At 60.4% G+C, this 18,190-nt stretch overlaps 1 non-coding gene across 1 annotated transcript; it reads right to left on the minus strand.

Moving 5' to 3' along the window:
- Positions 1–5,911: 5,911 nt before the first annotated feature.
- Positions 5,912–6,030, minus strand: LOC131871153 (5S ribosomal RNA). The gene has a single exon (XR_009369427.1). It is a non-coding gene; the product is annotated as a 5S ribosomal RNA (ribosomal RNA).
- Between the last annotated feature and the right edge of the window lie 12,160 nt (positions 6,031–18,190).

Here is an 18,190-nt window from a genome sequence, read left to right on the forward strand (position 1 = left end):
GAGCTTGTCGCAGTGTGTACTTAGCAAACCGCGACCCACGTGCGAATCCACCCCGGCCACCCACCCCCGTCGAGGTGCACACCCTCCCTCGCGAAGTGCGCCCCGTTCGCCAAGTGTGAGCCCTGCCCGGGTGCGCGCACCTTGCTAGGGCGTCGGGTGTGCACCCGGCTCGGCCTACGTGCGTGCACCTGGACGGGGCGTCGTGTGCGTGCAGTGTCCCGTCTGCAACGCGGTGCCCACACACCACCTCGGGCGCAACGACCTGCGCTCACATGTGGGCCGAGTGCACCTTGGTGCATGTTCGGGGCGCCTCGGGTGCACGCTCGATCTTGCCCCGGTGCACCAAGGCGCTCGGTTTGCCCCGGGTGCGCACTTGGTGCAAGGTGGGCACCCAAAATAGGGATCAAGCACCAAAACACAAGTTTCGGGATGCAAAATGGGACCCAAGGACCACAAATGCGTTCCAAGACCCATGATGGGTCCACGAGAACAAAAATGTGTTCCGAGACTTAATAAACAAATATTGGGTTTTAGGAGAAGAAACATGCTCTGATGCCCAAAACGAGAATCGACCCCGAAAAGGCCACAGGCCAAAAGTGGGATGCGAGACAAAAAAAAATGGGACCCGAGGACCAAAATTGGGTTCCCAGGTCGAAGACAGGGCAACCGGACAAGAAACGACCTCTAAGGCTCGAAATGAGTCCCGACGACTAAAACTTGACAAGAAGCACCCATCAGGCACCCAACTCGACACCCATGGGATGCCGACCCACCCGGGCTTCCACCTAGCACACCTTGGCACCCACCCACCCTCGCACCCAACCTCGCACCCAACTTAGCACCTTTGAACCCACATTGGCACTCACCCTGACCCTGGCACCTTGGAACCCACATTGGCACTCACCTTGACCCTGGCACCCACCTTTGCACTCACCTTGGGACCCACCCTGGCTCCCACCTCGGCACCCACCCAGACACCCACCTTGGTTCCTTGGCACCCACCTTGGATCCTTGGCACCCACCCCGACACCCACCTTGGCACGCAACTTGGCTACTTGCCACCCACCTTGGCTCCTTGACGCCCACCCCGACAACCACCCCGTGACCTACCCTGGCTAGGGTTGGTGCACACCCACCCTGGTGCCCACCTTGGCACCCACCCCATGACCCACCTTGGCACGCACCTTAGTACCCACCCCGTTACCCACCCTAGGACCCACCCCGTGACCCACCTTGGCCAGGGTGGGTGCCTTGGTGCGCACAACTTGCCTGGGCTGCACACCAGGGCGGGCTCAAGATGGCACCCGCGTTCCGTTTTTTTCACTATCTTTCAAAACGGAAATTTTAAAATCTCGTTTTGTTTTTTTTTTTGCCTTTTCTGGAAATTAGTGAAGGCAGCGCATCAAAGGTGCGCAATGCTGGTGCGAACCCGGGAGCGCTCCGATGTGTGCTCCAAGGTGCGGCGTGCACGAAGTCCGAGCCCGGCTTGCCCCGGGTGCGCACCTCGCGTGCACCTTCGCCGGGGTGAGCACCTTGGCTGGGTTGCGCGCCCTGGTGCGCACCAAGGAGCGCTCTGAAGTGTGCTCCAAGGTGCGGCGTGCACGAAGTCGGAGCTCGGTTTGCCCCGGGTGTGCACCTCGGGTGCGCACCTCGCGTGCACCTTCGCTGCGGTGGGCACCTTGGCTGGGTTGCGCGCCTTGGTGGGCACCATGCAGTGCACGAAGTCGGAGCCCGGTTTGCCCCGGGCGCGCACCTCCGCCAGGGTGGGCACCTTGGTGCGCACAACTTGCCTGGGCTGCGCACCAGGAAGGGCTCAAGATGGCACCCGCGTTCCGTTTTTTTCACTATCTTTCAGAACGGAAATTTTAAAATATCGTTTTTTTTTGCCTTTTCTGGAAATTAGTGAAGGCAGCGCATCAAAGGTGCGCAACGCTGGTGCGAACCTGGGAGCGCTCCGATGTGTGCTCCAAGGTGCGGCGTGCACGAAGTCGGAGCCCGGTTTGCCCCGGGTGCGCCCTGGTGGGCACCATGGTGCGCACCAAGGAGCGCTCCGAAGTGTGCTCCAAGGTGCGGCCTGCACGAAGTCGGAGCCCGGTTTGCCCCGGGTGTGCACCGCGGGTGGGCACCTTGGTGCGCATGCCTTGCCTGGGCTGCGCACCAGGGCGGGCTCAAGATGGCACCCGCGTTCCGTTTTTTTCACTATCTTTCAAAACGGAAATTTTAAAATCTCATTTTTTTTTGCCTTTTCTGGAAATTAGTGAAGGCAGCGCATCAAAGGTGCGCACCTCGCTGCCCACCACGGTGCGCAACGCCGGTGGGCACCCGGGAGTGCTTCGAAGTGTGCTCCAAGGTGCTGCGTGCACGTTGTCGGAGCCCGGTTTGCCCCGGGTGCGCACCTCGCGTGCACCTTCGTCGGGGTGGGCACCTTGGCTGGGTTTGCCCCGGCTGCGCTCCGAAGCGGGGTTATTGGAGCGCCGCCTCTTTTTTTGTCGGAGCGTTTGGTGGGGTTTCTCGCATTGGCTCTTCCCAGGCCCGGTTGCCACCCTGGCGCGCACGAAGTCGGAAGTAGGGTTAATTGCCCGGGTGCGCACCTTTGCCAGGGTGGGCACCTTACCTGGGCTGTGCACCCGGGCGGGCTCAAGATGGCACCCGCGTTCCGTTTTTTTCACTATCTTTCAAAACGGAAATTTTAAAATCTCCTCTTTTTTTTGCCTTTTCTGGAAATTAGTGAAGGCAGCGCATCAAAGGTGCGCACCTCGCTGCCCACCTTGGTGTGCTCTGAGGTGCGCACCCGGGAGCGCTACGAAGTGTGCTCCAAGGTGCGGCGTGCACGTTGTCGGAGCCCGGTTTGCCCCGGGTGCGCACCTCGCCTGCACCTTGGCCGGGGTGGGCACCCTGGCTGGGTTTGCCCAGGGTGCGCTCCGAAGCGGGGTTACTGGAGCGCCCCCTCTTTTTTTGTCAGAGCGTTTGGTGGGGTTTCTCGCATTGGCTCTTCCCAGGCCCGGTTGTTGGGTGCGCTCCCACCCTGGCGCGCGCGAAGTTGGAAGTTGGGTTAATTGCCCGGGCGCGCACCTTCGCCAGGGTGGGCACCTTGGTGCGCACACCTTGGCTGGGCTGCGCACCAGGGCGGGCTCAAGATGGCACCAGCATTCCCTTTTTCTCACTATCTTTCAAAACGGAAATTTTAAAATCTCGTTTTCTTTTGCCTTTTATGGAAATTAGTGAAGGCATCGCATCAAAGGTGCGCACCTCGCTGCCCACCTTGGTGTGCTCCGAGGTGCCCACCACGGTGCGCTCCGAGGTGCCCACCACGGTGCGCAACGCCGGTGCGAACCCGGGAGCGCCCCGATGTGTGCTCCAAGGTGCGGCGTGCACGAAGCCGGACCCCGGTTTGCCCCGGGTGCGCACCTCGCGTGCACCTTGGTGCGCACACCTTGGCTGGGTTGCGCGGCCTGGTGGGCACCATGGTGCGCACCAAGGAGCGCTCCGAAGTGTGCTCCAAGGTGCGGCGTGCACGAAGTCCTAGCCCGGTTTGCCCCGGGTGCGCACCTTCGCCGCGGTGGGCACCATGGCGTGCACGAAGTCGGAGCCCGGTTTGCCCCGGGTGCGCACCTCGCGTGCACCTTCGCCGGGGTGGGCACCTCGGCTGGGTTGCGCGCCCTGGTGCGCACCAAGGAGCGCTCCGAAGTGTGCTCCAAGGTGCGGCGTGCACGAAGTCGGAGCCCGGTTTGCCCCGGGTGCGCACCTTCGCCGCGGTGGGCACCCTGGTGCGCACCATGGCGTGCACGAAGTCGGAGCCCGGTTTGCCCCGGGTGCGCACCTCGCGTGCACCTTCGGCGGGGTTGCGCGCCCTGGTGCGCACCAAGGAGCGCTCCGAAGTGTGCTCCAAGGTGCGGCGTGCACGAAGTCGGAGCCCGGTTTGCCCCGGGTGCGCACCTCGCGTGCACCTTCGGCGGGGTTGCGCGCCCTGGTGGGCACCATGGTGCGCACCAAGGAGCGCTCCGAAGTGTGCTCCAAGGTGCGGCGTGCACGAAGTCGGAGCCCGGTTTGCCCCGGGTGCGCACCTCGCGTGCACCTTCGCCGCGGTGGGCACCATGGCGTGCACGAAGTCGGAGCCCGGTTTGCCCCGGGTGCGCACCTCGCGTGCACCTTCGCCGGGGTGGGCACCTCGGCTGGGTTGCGCGCCCTGGTGCGCACCAAGGAGCGCTCCGAAGTGTGCTCCAAGGTGCGGCGTGCACGAAGTCGGAGCCCGGTTTGCCCCGGGTGCGCACCTCGCGTGCACCTTCGCCGCGGTGGGCACCATGGCGTGCACGAAGTCGGAGCCCGGTTTGCCTCGGGTGCGCACCCCGCGTGCACCTTCGCCGGGGTGGGCACCTCGGCTGGGTTGCGCGCCCTGGTGCGCACCAAGGAGCGCTCCGAAGTGTGCTCCAAGGTGCGGCGTGCACGAAGTCGGAGCCCGGTTTGCCCCGGGTGCGCACCTCGCGTGCACCTTCGCCGCGGTGGGCACCTTGGCTGGGTTGGGCACCATTGAGCGCTCCGAAGTGTGCTCCAAGGTGCGCACCATGGCCCTCCAAGGTGCGCAGCATGGCGTGCACGAAGTCGGAGCCCGGTTTGCCCCGGGTGCGCACCTCGCGTGCACCTTCGCCAGGGTGGGCACCTCGGTGCGCACACCTTCTCAATGTTTTCTTGCCTTTTCTGGAAATTGGTGAAGGCAGCGCATCAAAGGTGCGCACCTCGGTGTGCTCCGAGGTGCGAACCCGAGAGCGCTCCGAGGTGCCCACGAAGTCGAAAGTCGGGTTAATTGCATTGTTTTCCCCGGGTGCGCTCCGAGGTGCGCAACATCGGTGCGCACCAAGGAGGGCTCCGAAGTGTGCTCCAAGGTGCGCACGATTCGGAGCTCGGTTTGCCCGGGGTGCGCACACCTTGGCTGGGTTGCGCACCCTTTGTGCGCTCCAAGGTGCGCACGAAGTCGGAGCTCGGTTTGCCCCGGGTGCGCACCTTCGCCAGGGTGCGCACCTTGATGCGCACGCCTTGGCTGGGCTGCGCACCTTGGTGGGCGCCATGGTGCGCACCTTTCGTGCGCTCCAAGGTGCGCACGAAGTCGGAGCTCGGTTTGCCCCGGGTGCGCACCTTGGTGGGCGCCATGGTGCACTCCGAGGTGCCCAAGATTGGTGCGCAACAAGGAGCGCTCCGAAGTGCGCTCCAAGGTGCGCAGGTGCGCGCGAAGTCGAAAGTTGGGTTAATTGTCCGGTTTGCCTCGGGTGCGCACCTTGCGTGCACCTTCGCCAGGGTGGGCGCCTTGGTGCGCACACCTTGGCTGGGCTGCGCACCCGGGCGCGCACACCTTGGCACCCGCGTTTCCTTCATTTTAAATTTTTTTTTTTTACAATCTCTCAAGTGGGAAATTCTATAATCTCAACTTTTTTTGCCTTTTCAGGAAACTTTTGAATGGAGCGCATCATTGGTGCGCTCCGAAGTGTGCTCCAAGGTGCGCACCTCTGGTGTGCTCCAAAGCTCTCTCCAGCTGCGTGCACCTGCCCCGGCCGCGCACCCGGCCCCGCCCAGCTTCGCTCACCTGTCCCGGGCGTCTGGTGCGGAACCTTAGAGTAAGAAACATCACCGTGCACCTTGGCCAACGTGCGCGACTCGACCGAGCGCGCACTGGCCGAGGTGCACACCGATTTCACCTGGGTGCGCGCGCAGCACCTCGGGCGCACCGGGGTGCGCGCACAACGCCCGGGTTGCACCGTGGCCTGTGTGCTCGGGGCGCCTCGGGTGCGCGCTCGGTGTCGCCCCCCGCGCGCGCGGTAGTGCGGGCAGCGCACCCCGGCCCGGCCCGGCCCCGACGAGAACGCAAACGGGCAAAAGGTTTATTCAAATAGCATTGCGACGCCCGGCGAAAAACTAAGAAAGGGTGCAACACCGGGACTTCCCGGGAGGTCACCCATCCTAGTACTACTCCGGCCCAAGCGCGCTTAACTGCGGAGTTCTGATGGGATCCGGTGCACTAACGCTGGTATGATCGCACCCGTTATGAGCTTGTCGCAGTGTGTACTTAGCAAACCGCGACCCACGTGCGAATCCACCCCGGCCACCCACCCCCGTCGAGGTGCACACCCTCCCTCGCGAAGTGCGCCCCGTTCGCCAAGTGTGAGCCCTGCCCGGGTGCGCGCACCTTGCTAGGGCGTCGGGTGTGCACCCGGCCCGGCCTACGTGCGTGCACCTGGACGGGGCGTCGTGTGCGTGCAGTGTCCCGTCTGCAACGCGGTGCCCACACACCACCTCGGGCGCAACGACCTGCGCTCACATGTGGGCCGAGTGCACCTTGGTGCATGTTCGGGGCGCCTCGGGTGCACGCTCGATCTTGCCCCGGTGCACCAAGGCGCTCGGTTTGCCCCGGGTGCGCACTTGGTGCAAGGTGGGCACCCAAAATAGGGATCAAGCACCAAAACACAAGTTTCGGGATGCAAAATGGGACCCAAGGACCACAAATGCGTTCCAAGACCCATGATGGGTCCACGAGAACAAAAATGTGTTCCGAGACTTAATAAACAAATATTGGGTTTTAGGAGAAGAAACATGCTCTGATGCCCAAAACGAGAATCGACCCCGAAAAGGCCACAGGCCAAAAGTGGGATGCGAGACAAAAAAAAATGGGACCCGAGGACCAAAATTGGGTTCCCAGGTCGAAGACAGGGCAACCGGACAAGAAACGACCTCTAAGGCTCGAAATGAGTCCCGACGACTAAAACTTGACAAGAAGCACCCATCAGGCACCCAACTCGACACCCATGGGATGCCGACCCACCCGGGCTTCCACCTAGCACACCTTGGCACCCACCCACCCTCGCACCCAACCTCGCACCCAACTTAGCACCTTTGAACCCACATTGGCACTCACCCTGACCCTGGCACCTTGGAACCCACATTGGCACTCACCTTGACCCTGGCACCCACCTTTGCACTCACCTTGGGACCCACCCTGGCTCCCACCTCGGCACCCACCCAGACACCCACCTTGGTTCCTTGGCACCCACCTTGGATCCTTGGCACCCACCCCGACACCCACCTTGGCACGCAACTTGGCTACTTGCCACCCACCTTGGCTCCTTGACGCCCACCCCGACAACCACCCCGTGACCTACCCTGGCTAGGGTTGGTGCACACCCACCCTGGTGCCCACCTTGGCACCCACCCCATGACCCACCTTGGCACGCACCTTAGTACCCACCCTGTTACCCACCCTAGGACCCACCCCGTGACCCACCTTGGCCAGGGTGGGTGCACCCACCCTGGTGCCCACCTTGGCACCCACCCATCCTAGCACCCAGCCTGTGACCGGGCTTGGAACCCAACCTTGCACCCGTCTTGGCCAGTGTGGGTGCGCACCCATCCTGGCACCCACGTTGTGACACACCCTTTAACCCACGCACCCTAGCAGCCACGTTGGCACCCACCTTGGAACACAACCTAGCAACTTGGCACCCACCCCGTGACCCACCTTGGCATCCACCATAGCAGTCGCCCACTTGGCACCCACCTTGGAACCCAAGTTGGCACCCACCTCGGCACCCACCTTGACACTTGTGGACCCACCTTGCCACTCACCCTAGCATCGACCCATCCTAGCACCCACCCTGGCACCTTTGCACCCTAGCACTCACCCATCCTAGCACCTAACCTGTGACCCACCTTGACACTCACCCTCGCACCCACCTTGGAACCCAACCTAGCACCCACCCACCCTGACACCAACCCTAGCACCTACCCACCCTTGCACCCACCCTGTGACCCATCTTGGCACCCACCCATCCTACCACTCAACCTATCACCCACCTTCTCACCCACCTTGGCATCCACCTTAGCACCCACCCACACTGGCACCTTGGCACCCACCTCGGGCAAGGTGGGTGCACACCCACCCTGACACCCAATTTAGAACCAACCGAGCATGTTACCCACCTTGGCACCCACATTGCAGCCCACCCTAGTACCCACCCTATGACCCACATTGGCATCCACACCCTAGCACCCAGGCACCTCGACACCCGCCTTGACACGCACCCTAGCACTAAACCTGTGACCCACCTTGGAACTCACCCTAGAACCCACCCACCCTGTGAACCACCTTGGCATCCACCTTAGCACCCACCCACCTTGGCACCCACTCTAGCACTCACCCATCCTAACACCCAACTTGTTACCCACCTTGGCACCCGCCCTCGCGTCCACCTTGAAACCCACCCTAGCACCCACCCACGCAGGAGCCCACCTTGGCACCCAACCTAACACCCACGCATCCTGGCACCCAACTTGTGACCCACCTTGGAACCCACCCTAGTACCCACCTTTGAACCCACTATATCACCAACCCACCTTGGCACCCACCCTATGACCCTCTTTGGAATCCACCCTAGCACGCACCCACCCTGGCACCCACCATGGAGCGCACCCTAGCACCCACCCACCTCGGCACGCACCTCAACACCCACCTTGGTGTGCGCACTGCGCCAACCTCTCAAAGACCCTATGTGGTGCGCTCCAAAGTGTACACCTTTGGTGCGCTCCAAGGTGCGCACCTTTGGTGCACACCGAGGTGCACACCAAAGTGTGCACCGAGGTGAGCACCAAAGTGCACTCCAAGGTGCACACCAAGGCGTGCACCTTTGGTGCGGTCAATGCAAACGAATTCGGAAGTTGGGGTCGATGTCCTAATCGCTGCTGCAGACTACACGTATGAGAATCGGACAAATAGCTTTATATAGGGGAGGTGTTGCGTTTGATGGGTCGACTCCCCTGGTTGTGTGCACTGCACCAACTTCAAAGACCCTGTCTTGTTTAAGAAGTCAAAAGTTGGGGTGGATGTCCTAATCATTGCTGCAGTCTACGCATGTATGAGAATCAGACAAATAGCTTATATAGGGGAGGTGTTGCATTCGGTGGGTTGACTCCCCTGGTTGTGCGCACTGCGCCAACCTCAAAGACCCCGCATAGCAGAAGAAGTCGGAAGTCGGATTTTGGTGAGCACCAAGGCGTGCACCTTTGGTGCGGTCAACGCAGACGAATTCAGAAGTTGGGGTGGATGTCCTAATCGTTGTTGCAGGCTACACATGTATGAGAATCAGACAAATAGCTTATATAGGGGAGGTGTTGGGTTTGATGGGTCAACTCCCTTGGTTGTGCGCATTACGCCAACCTCAAAGACCTTGTTTTCGTTAAGAAGTCAAAAGTTGGGGTCAATGTCCTAATGGCTCCTGTAGGCTACACATGTATGAGAATCGGACAAATAGCTTATATAGGGGAGGTGTTGGGTTTGATGGGTCGACTCCCCTGGTTGTGCGCATTACGTCAACCTCAAAGACCTTGTTTTCGTTAAGAAGTCAAAAGTTGGGGTCGATGTCCTAATTGCTCCTGTAGACTACACATGTATGAGAATCAGACAAATAGCTTATATAGGGGAGGTGTTGGGTTTGATGGGTTGACTCCCCTAGTTGTTCGCATTACACCAACCTCAAAGACCTTGTTTTCGTTTAGAAGCCGAAAGTTGGGGTCGATGTCCTAATTGCTCCTGCAGGCTACGCATGTATGAGAATCAGACAAATAGCTTATATAGGGGAGGTGTTGGGTTTGATGGGTCGACTCCCCTGGTTGTGCGCATTGCGCCAACCTCAAAGACCCTGCATTGCGGATGAAGTCGAAAGTCAGAGTTTGGTGTGCTACAAGGTGTGGTCGAAGGTGCTCACCTAGGTGTGCACCTTTGGAGCGCAGGAAAAGTGCCCTCCAAAAGTGCGCACCTTTGGAGTGCACAAAAGTGCCCTCCAAAAGTGCGCACCTTTGGAGCGCACAAAAGTGCCCTCCAAAAAGTGCCCTCCAAAAGTGCGCACCTTTGGAGCGCACAAAAGTGCCCTCCAAAAAGTGCCCTCCAAAAGTGCGCACCTTTGGAGTGCAGAAAAGTGCCCTCCAAAAAGTGCCCTCCAAAAGTGTGCACCTTTGGAGTGCACAAAAGTGCCCTCCAAAAGTGCGCACCTTTGGAGCGCAGAAAAGTGCCCTCCAAAAAGTGCCCTCCAAAAGTGCGCACCTTTGGAGCGCAGAAAAGTGCCCTCCAAAAAGTGCCCTCCAAAAGTGCGCACCTTTGGAGCGCAGAAAAGTGCCCTCCAAAAAGTGCCCTCCAAAAGTGCGCACCTTTGGAGCGCAGAAAAGTGCCCTCCAAAAAGTGCCCTCCAAAAGTGCGCACCTTTGGAGCGCACAAAAGTGCCCTCCAAAAAGTGCCCTCCAAAAGTGCGCACCTTTGGAGCGCACAAAAGTGCCCTCCAAAAGTGCGCACCTTTGGAGCGCACAAAAGTGCCCTCCAAAAGTGCGCACTTTTGGTGCGCACCAAGGCGCTGGTTCGGTCGTTGCAGGCGAGTTCGGAAGTTGGGGTCGATGTCCTGAGCGGAGGTGCAAACTACACAGGTGTCGGAATCGGACAAATAGCTTATATAGGGGAGGTGTATGCTTCGATGGGTCGACTCCCCAGGTTGAGCGCACCGCGCCAACCTCAAAGACCCTACGGTATGGATGAAGTCGGAAGTTGGGTCCGATGACCGATTCGATTAGTAGGTATGCTCATGAGGTCGGAATTTGGGTCCGATGACCTGCCATGTGCAGGAAGGCGAATGTTGGCACTGTGCGTTGCAAGGTGCACACCAAGGTGCTGGTGCGGTCTTTTTAGTCGAGTTCGGAAGTTGGGGTCGATGTCCTGATCGGAGGTGCAAGCTACACAGGTGTGGGAATCGGACAAATAGCTTATATAGGGGAGGTGTATGCTTCGTTGGGTCGACTCCCCGGGTTGAGCGCACCGCGCCAACCTCAAAGACCCTACGGTATGGATGAAGTCGGAAGTTGGGTCCGATGACCGATTCGATATGTAGGCATACTCGCGAGGTCGGAATTTGGGTCCGATGACCTGCCATGTGCAGGAAGGCGAATGTTGGCACTGTGCGTTGCAAGGTGCGCACCAAGGCGCTGGTTCGGTCGTTGCAGGCGAGTTCGGAAGTTGGGGTCGATGTCCTGATCGGAGGTGCAAACTACACAGGTGTGGGAATCGGACAAATAGCTTATATAGGGGAGGTGTATGCTTCGTTGGGTCGACTCCCCGGGTTGAGCGCACCGCGCCAACCTCAAAGACCCTACGGTATGGATGAAGTCGGAAGTTGTGTCCGATGACCGATTCGATATGTAGGCATACTCGCGAGGTCGGAATTTGGGTCCGATGACCTGCCATGTGCAGGAAGGCGAATGTTGGGACTGTGCGTCGCAAGGTGCGCACCAAGGCGCTGGTGCCGTCGTTGCAGTCGAGTTCGGAAGTTGGGGTCGATGTCCTGGTCAGAGGTGCAAACTACACAGGTGTGGGAATCGGACAAATAGCTTATATAGGGGAGGTGTATGCTTCGATGGGTCGACTCCCCGGGTTGAGCGCACCGCGCCAACCTCAAAGACCCTACAGTATGGATGAAGTCGGAAGTTGGGTCCGATGACCGATTCGATACGTAGGCATATTGGCGAGGTCTGAATTTGTGTCCGATGACCTGCCATGCGCAGGAAGGCGGAATTTGGGTCCGATGACCGAGTTGATGGCGTGCCATGCGCAGAAAGGCGGAATTTGGGTCCGATGACCGAGTTGATGTTGATGGCCCGCCATGCACAGGAAGGCGGAATTTGGGTCCGATGACCGATTTGAAGGCGTGCCATGCGCAGAAAGGCGGAGTTTGGGTCCGATGACCGAGTTGATATTGATGGCCCGCCATGCGCAGGAAGGCGGAATTTGGGTCCGATGACCTGACATACGCATGGAGTCCGACTCGGGGGCCGATGTTCGATTCGATGACTTGCATTGTGGGTAAAGTCGGAAGTTGTGGTCTTTGACCCGATTCGATGACCAGACTTCGGCTGCTTGAGAATCGGACAAATAACTTATATAGGGGAGGTAGTGTTCTCGAGCATCCTCCCCCCGTGCCCGTTTATGTCGATTGATGCTGGTGCTCGACTGGTTGGAGCGCTCGGATGCAAAAATCTTGCACCAGGATTTATCGATTGTGATGGACACGGCAAGTCTCCTGATTGCTATGCAGGAGCTCATCGTGAATCTCTATGCGGCCTTGGTATGGACTCGACCTGCGGAATGGTTCGGCAATGGTAGTCGCTCCAACACGTCCTTGCAATGGCCACAGAGGTGATTCGACTAGAGCTCCAGTCTAGCTTTTGGGTTGCTTGGCGGACTGGTATAGCCGCGATCGAGTTCCGGCCATGAACGTTTTAGATAGCTCTTGGGCTTTCTGAGACGGAAGTCGGAAGTTTGGGCTGTTGTCCGATTTGATGACCATTCTTCGGATGTGTGAGAATCGGACAAATAACTTATATAGGGGACTGTGTTGTCTCACGCAGCCCCCTCCGTGCCCCTCTATCTCGACCGATGTTGGTGCTTGAAAGGGTTGGGATCGCTCGGATTTATAAACGTGCACCACCATTTGTCGAGTGTGAGGGACGCGGCAGGTCTCCTAAATGCTATACGGGCGCTCTCTGAGAATCTCTATCCGGCCTCGACACAGACTAGTCTTGCTGAATGGTTTGGCACTGGTAGTCGATCCAACACGTCGTTGTTGTGGCCGCCTAGGCGATTCGATTCGAGCCCCCGTCTAGCTTTTGGGTTGCTTGGCGGATTTTGCCCTATCCGCAAGTGAGCTCGGTCCCTAAACGTTCGAGAAACCCGATTGCTATGCGCCGACTCTCTTTCTTGCGAGCCTCCATCTAGCTTTTGGGTCTCTACGGAACGGAAGTCGGAATCTGGGACCGTTGTTTGATTCGACGAGGCAGACTACGGTTGTGCGAGAATCGGACAAATAACTTATATAGGGGAGGTGTTGACTGGAGCATTCTCCCCCGTGCCCCTCTAACTCGACCAATGCTGGCGCTCGAACGGTGGTAGCGCTCGGATTTTCGTTGAGCGCCAGCATTGGTCGATTTAGAGGGGCATGCGAGATTCCCGAATGCTATGCGAGGGCTCTAACGGAAATGTCTATTGGTTTCGGTATGGATGCAATTGCGAGTGGTTCGGCAAAGGTAGTCGTTCCGATGCGTCCATGTCGTGGCCAAATCGATAATTCGATTTGAGCCCTCGTATAGCATTTGGGTCTCTCGATGTGATTCCGCATTCCAGTCCCTTTGGGCACTGCTTGAGCCGCATCCCAGGGGGTTCCCTTCCCAATAATCTGCCTCGCAACCCGATTGCTATGCGGTGAGGCTCCTCGGCCGCCTCGGAACTATCTGTGTATCAGACGCATCGCGGGATAAGGGGTTGGCAACGGTAGTCGCCCCAAGCGCGTCCGATGCTTGGACCATTCCGAGGCGGCCCTGAAGCCTCTTCCGTCTAGCCGTTGGGTCCTTCTCGCCGCATCCCTTGCCTCGCACCCCGATTGCTATGCGGTGAGGCTCCTCGGCCGCCTTGGAACTATCTGTGTATCAGACGCATCGCGGGATAAGGGGTTGTCACTGGTAGTCGCCCCAAGCGCGTCCGATGCTTGGACCATTCCGAGGCGGCCCTGAAGCCTCTTCCGTCTAGCCGTTGGGTCCTTCTCGCCGCATCCCTCGACTCGCACCCCGATTGCTATGCGGTGAGGCTCCTCGGCCGCCTTGGAACTATCTGTGTATCGGACGCGTCGCGGGATAAGGGGTTGTCACTGGTAGTCGCCCCAAGCGCGTCCGATGCTTGGACCATTCCGAGGCGGCCCTGAAGCCTCTTCCGTCTAGCCGTTGGGTCCTTCTCGCCGCATCCCTCGCCTCGCACCCCGATTGCTATGCGGTGAGGCTCCTCGGCCGCCTTGGAACTATCTGTGTATCGGACGCGTCGCGGGATAAGGGGTTGTCACTGGTAGTCGCCCCAAGCGCGTGCGATGCATGGACCATTCCCAGGCGGCCCTGAAGCCTCTTCCGTCTAGCCATTGGGTCCTTCTCGCCGCATCCCTCGCCTCGCACCCCGATTGCTATGCGGTGAGGCTCCTCGGCCTCCTTGGAACTATCTGTGTATCGGACGCGTCGCGGGATAAGGGGTTGTCACTGGTAGTCGCCCCAAGCGCGTCCGATGCTTGGACCATTCCGAGGCGGCCCTGAAGCCTCTTCCGTCTAGCCGTTGGGTCCTTCTCGCCGCATCCCTCGCCTCGCACCCCGATTGCTATGCGGTGAGGCTCCTCGGCCGCCTTGGAACTATCTGTGTATCGGACGCGTCGCGGGATAAGGGGTTGTCACTGGTAGTCGCCCCAAGCGCGTCCGATGCTTGGACCATTCCGAGGCGGCCCTGAAGCCTCTTCCGTCTAGCCGTTGGGTCCTTCTCGCCGCATCCCTCGCCTCGCACCCCGATTGCTATGCGGTGAGGCTCCTCGGCCGCCTTGGAACTATCTGTGTATCGGACGCGTCGCGGGATAAGGGGTTGTCACTGGTAGTCGCCCCAAGCGCGTCCGATGCTTGGACCATTCCGAGGCGGCCCTGAAGCCTCTTCCGTCTAGCCGTTGGGTCCTTCTCGCCGCATCCCTCGCCTCGCACCCCGATTGCTATGCGGTGAGGCTCCTCGGCCGCCTTGGAACTATCTGTGTATCGGACGCATCGCGGGATAAGGGGTTGTCACTGGTAGTCGCCCCAAGCGCGTCCGATGCTTGGACCATTCCGAGGCGGCCCTGAAGCCTCTTCCGTCTAGCCGTTGGGTCCTTCTCGCCGCATCCCTCGCCTCGCACCCCGATTGCTATGCGGTGAGGCTCCTCGGCCGCCTTGGAACTATCTGTGTATCGGACGCGTCGCGGGATAAGGGGTTGTCACTGGTAGTCGCCCCAAGCGCGTCCGATGCTTGGACCATTCCGAGGCGGCCCTGAAGCCTCTTCCGTCTAGCCGTTGGGTCCTTCTCGCCGCATCCCTCGCCTCGCACCCCGATTGCTATGCGGTGAGGCTCCTCGGCCGCCTTGGAACTATCTGTGTATCGGACGCGTCGCGGGATAAGGGGTTGTCACTGGTAGTCGCCCCAAGCGCGTCCGATGCTTGGACCATTCCGAGGCGGACCTGAAGCCTCTTCCGTCTAGCCGTTGGGTCCTTCTCGCCGCATCCCTCGCCTCGCACCCCGATTGCTATGCGGTGAGGCTCCTCGGCCGCCTTGGAACTATCTGTGTATCGGACGCGTCGCGGGATAAGGGGTTGTCACTGGTAGTCGCCCCAAGCGCGTCCGATGCTTGGACCATTCCGAGGCGGCCCTGAAGCCTCTTCCGTCTAGCCGTTGGGTCCTTCTTGCCGCATCCCTCGCCTCGCACCCCGATTGCTATGCGGTGAGGCTCCTCGGCCGCCTTGGAACTATCTGTGTATCGGACGCGTCGCGGGATAAGGGGTTGTCACTGGTAGTCGCCCCAAGCGCGTCCGATGCTTGGACCATTCCGAGGCGGCCCTGAAGCCTCTTCCGTCTAGCCGTTGGGTCCTTCTCGCCGCATCCCTCGCCTCGCACCCCGATTGCTATGCGGTGAGGCTCCTCGGCCGCCTTGGAACTATCTGTGTATCGGACGCATCGCGGGATAAGGGGTTGTCACTGGTAGTCGCCCCAAGCGCGTCCGATGCTTGGACCATTCCGAGGCGGCCCTGAAGCCTCTTCCGTCTAGCCGTTGGGTCCTTCTCGCCGCATCCCTCGCCTCGCACCCCGATTGCTATGCGGTGAGGCTCCTCGGCCGCCTTGGAACTATCTGTGTATCGGACGCGTCGCGGGATAAGGGGTTGTCACTGGTAGTCGCCCCAAGCGCGTCCGATGCTTGGACCATTCCGAGGCGGACCTGAAGCCTCTTCCGTCTAGCCGTTGGGTCCTTCTCGCCGCATCCCTCGCCTCGCACCCCGATTGCTATGCGGTGAGGCTCCTCGGCCGCCTTGGAACTATCTGTGTATCGGACGCGTCGCGGGATAAGGGGTTGTCACTGGTAGTCGCCCCAAGCGCGTCCGATGCTTGGACCATTCCGAGGCGGCCCTGAAGCCTCTTCCGTCTAGCCGTTGGGTCCTTCTCGCCGCATCCCTCGCCTCGCACCCCGATTGCTATGCGGTGAGGCTCCTCGGCCGCCTTGGAACTATCTGTGTATCGGACGCGTCGCGGGATAAGGGGTTGTCACTGGTAGTCGCCCCAAGCGCGTCCGATGCTTGGACCATTCCGAGGCGGACCTGAAGCCTCTTCCCTCTAGCCGTTGGGGCTTTCTCGCCGCATCCCTCGCCTCGCACCCCGATTGCTATTCGGTGAGGCTCCTCGGCCGCCTTGGAACTATCTGTGTATCGGACGCATCGCGGGATAAGGGGTTGGCAGTGGTAGTCGCCCCAAGCGCGTCCGATGCTTGGACCATTCCGAGGCGGCCCTGCAGCCTCTTCCGTCTAGCCGTTGGGGCCATCTCGCTGCATCCCCCACCTCGCACCACGATTGCTATGCGGTGAGGCTCCTTGGCCGCCTCGGAACTATCTGTGTATCGGACGCATCGCGGGATAAGGGGTTGTCACTGGTAGTCGCCCCAAGCGCGTCCGATGCTTGGACTATTCCGAGGCGGCCCTGCAGCCTCTTCCGTCTAGCCGTTGGGGCCATCTCGCCGCATCCCCCAGCTCCTCGGCCGCCTCGGAACTATCTGTGTATCGGACGCATCGCGGGATAAGGGGTTGGCAGTGGTAGTCGCCCCAAGCGCGTTCGATGCTTGGACTATTCCGAGGCGGCCCCGCAGCCTCTTCCGTCTACCCTTTGGGGCCATCTCGCCGCATCCCTCGCCTCGCACCCCGATTGCTATGCGGTGAGGCTCCTCGGCCGCCTGGGAACTATCTTCGTATCGGATGCATCGCGGGATAAGGGGTTGTCACTGGTAGTCGCCCCAAGCGCGTCCGATGCTTGGACTATTCCGAGGCGGCCCTGTGGCCTCTTCCGTCTAGCCGTTGGGGCCATCTCGCCGCATCCCTCACCTCGCACCCCCATTGCTATGCGGTGAGGCTCCTCGGCCGCCTTGGAACTGTCTTCGTATCGGAAGCATCGCGGGATAAGGGGTTGTCACTGGTAGTCGCCCCAAGCGCGTCCGATGCTTGGACTATTCCGAGGCGGCCCTGCAGCCTCTTCCGTCTAGCCGTTGGGGCCATCTCGCCGCATCCCCCACCTCGCACCCGGATTGCTATGCGGTGAGGCTCCTCGGCCGCCTTGGAACTATCTTCGTATCGGACGCATCGCGGGATAAGGGGTTGTCACTGGTAGTCGCCCCAAGCGCGTCCGATGCTTGGACTATTCCGACGCGGCCCTGTGGCCTCTTCCGTCTAGCCGTTGGGGCCATCTCGCCGCATCCCCCACCTCGCACCCCGATTGCTATGCGGTGAGGCTCCTCGGCCGCCTTGGAACCATCTTCGTATCGGACGCATCGCGGGATGAGGGGTTGTCACTGGTAGTCGCCCCAAGCGCGTCCGATGCTTGGACCATTCCGAGGCGGCCCTGAAGCCTCTTCCGTCTAGCCGTTGGGGCCTTCCCGCCCCATCCCTCGCCTCGCACCCCCGATTGCTATGCGGTGAGGCTCCTCGGCCGCCTTGGAACCATCTGTGTATCGGACGCATCGCGGGATAAGGGGTTGGCACTGGTAGTCGCCCCAAGCGCGTCCGATGCTTGGAGCATTCCGAGGTGGCCCTGAAGCCTCTTCCGTCTAGCCGTTGGGGCCTTCCCGCCCCATCCCTCGCCTCGCACCCCGATTGATATGCGGTGAGGCTCCTCGGCCGCCTTGGAACTATCTGTGTATCGGACGCATCGCGGGATAAGGGGTTGGCACTGGTAGTCGTCCCAATCGCGTCCGATGCTTGGACCATTCCGAGGCGGCCCTGCAGCCTCTTCCGTTTAGCCGTCGGGGCCTTCCCGCCGCATCCCTCGCCTCGCATCCCGATTCCTATGCGGTGAGTCTTCTCGGCCGCCGCGGAACTATACCTGTTATTGCTACTGCATCCTTCGGCTGGTAACCTCCTCTGCCGCCTTGGAACGTTCTCTTTGTCGGACGCGTCGCGGGATAAGGGGTTGGCACTGGTAGTCGCCCCAAGCGCGCCCGATGCATAGACCGCTCCGAGTTGACCTTGCTTTCAGCCTCTCACATGCATAGACCTCTCTGAGTCGACCCTGCAGCCTCTCACGTTTAGCCTTTGG

The sequence above is a fragment of the Cryptomeria japonica genome, unplaced genomic scaffold (genome assembly GCF_030272615.1).
Source record: "Cryptomeria japonica unplaced genomic scaffold, Sugi_1.0 HiC_scaffold_374, whole genome shotgun sequence".
Lineage (NCBI taxonomy): Eukaryota > Viridiplantae > Streptophyta > Pinopsida > Cupressales > Cupressaceae > Cryptomeria > Cryptomeria japonica.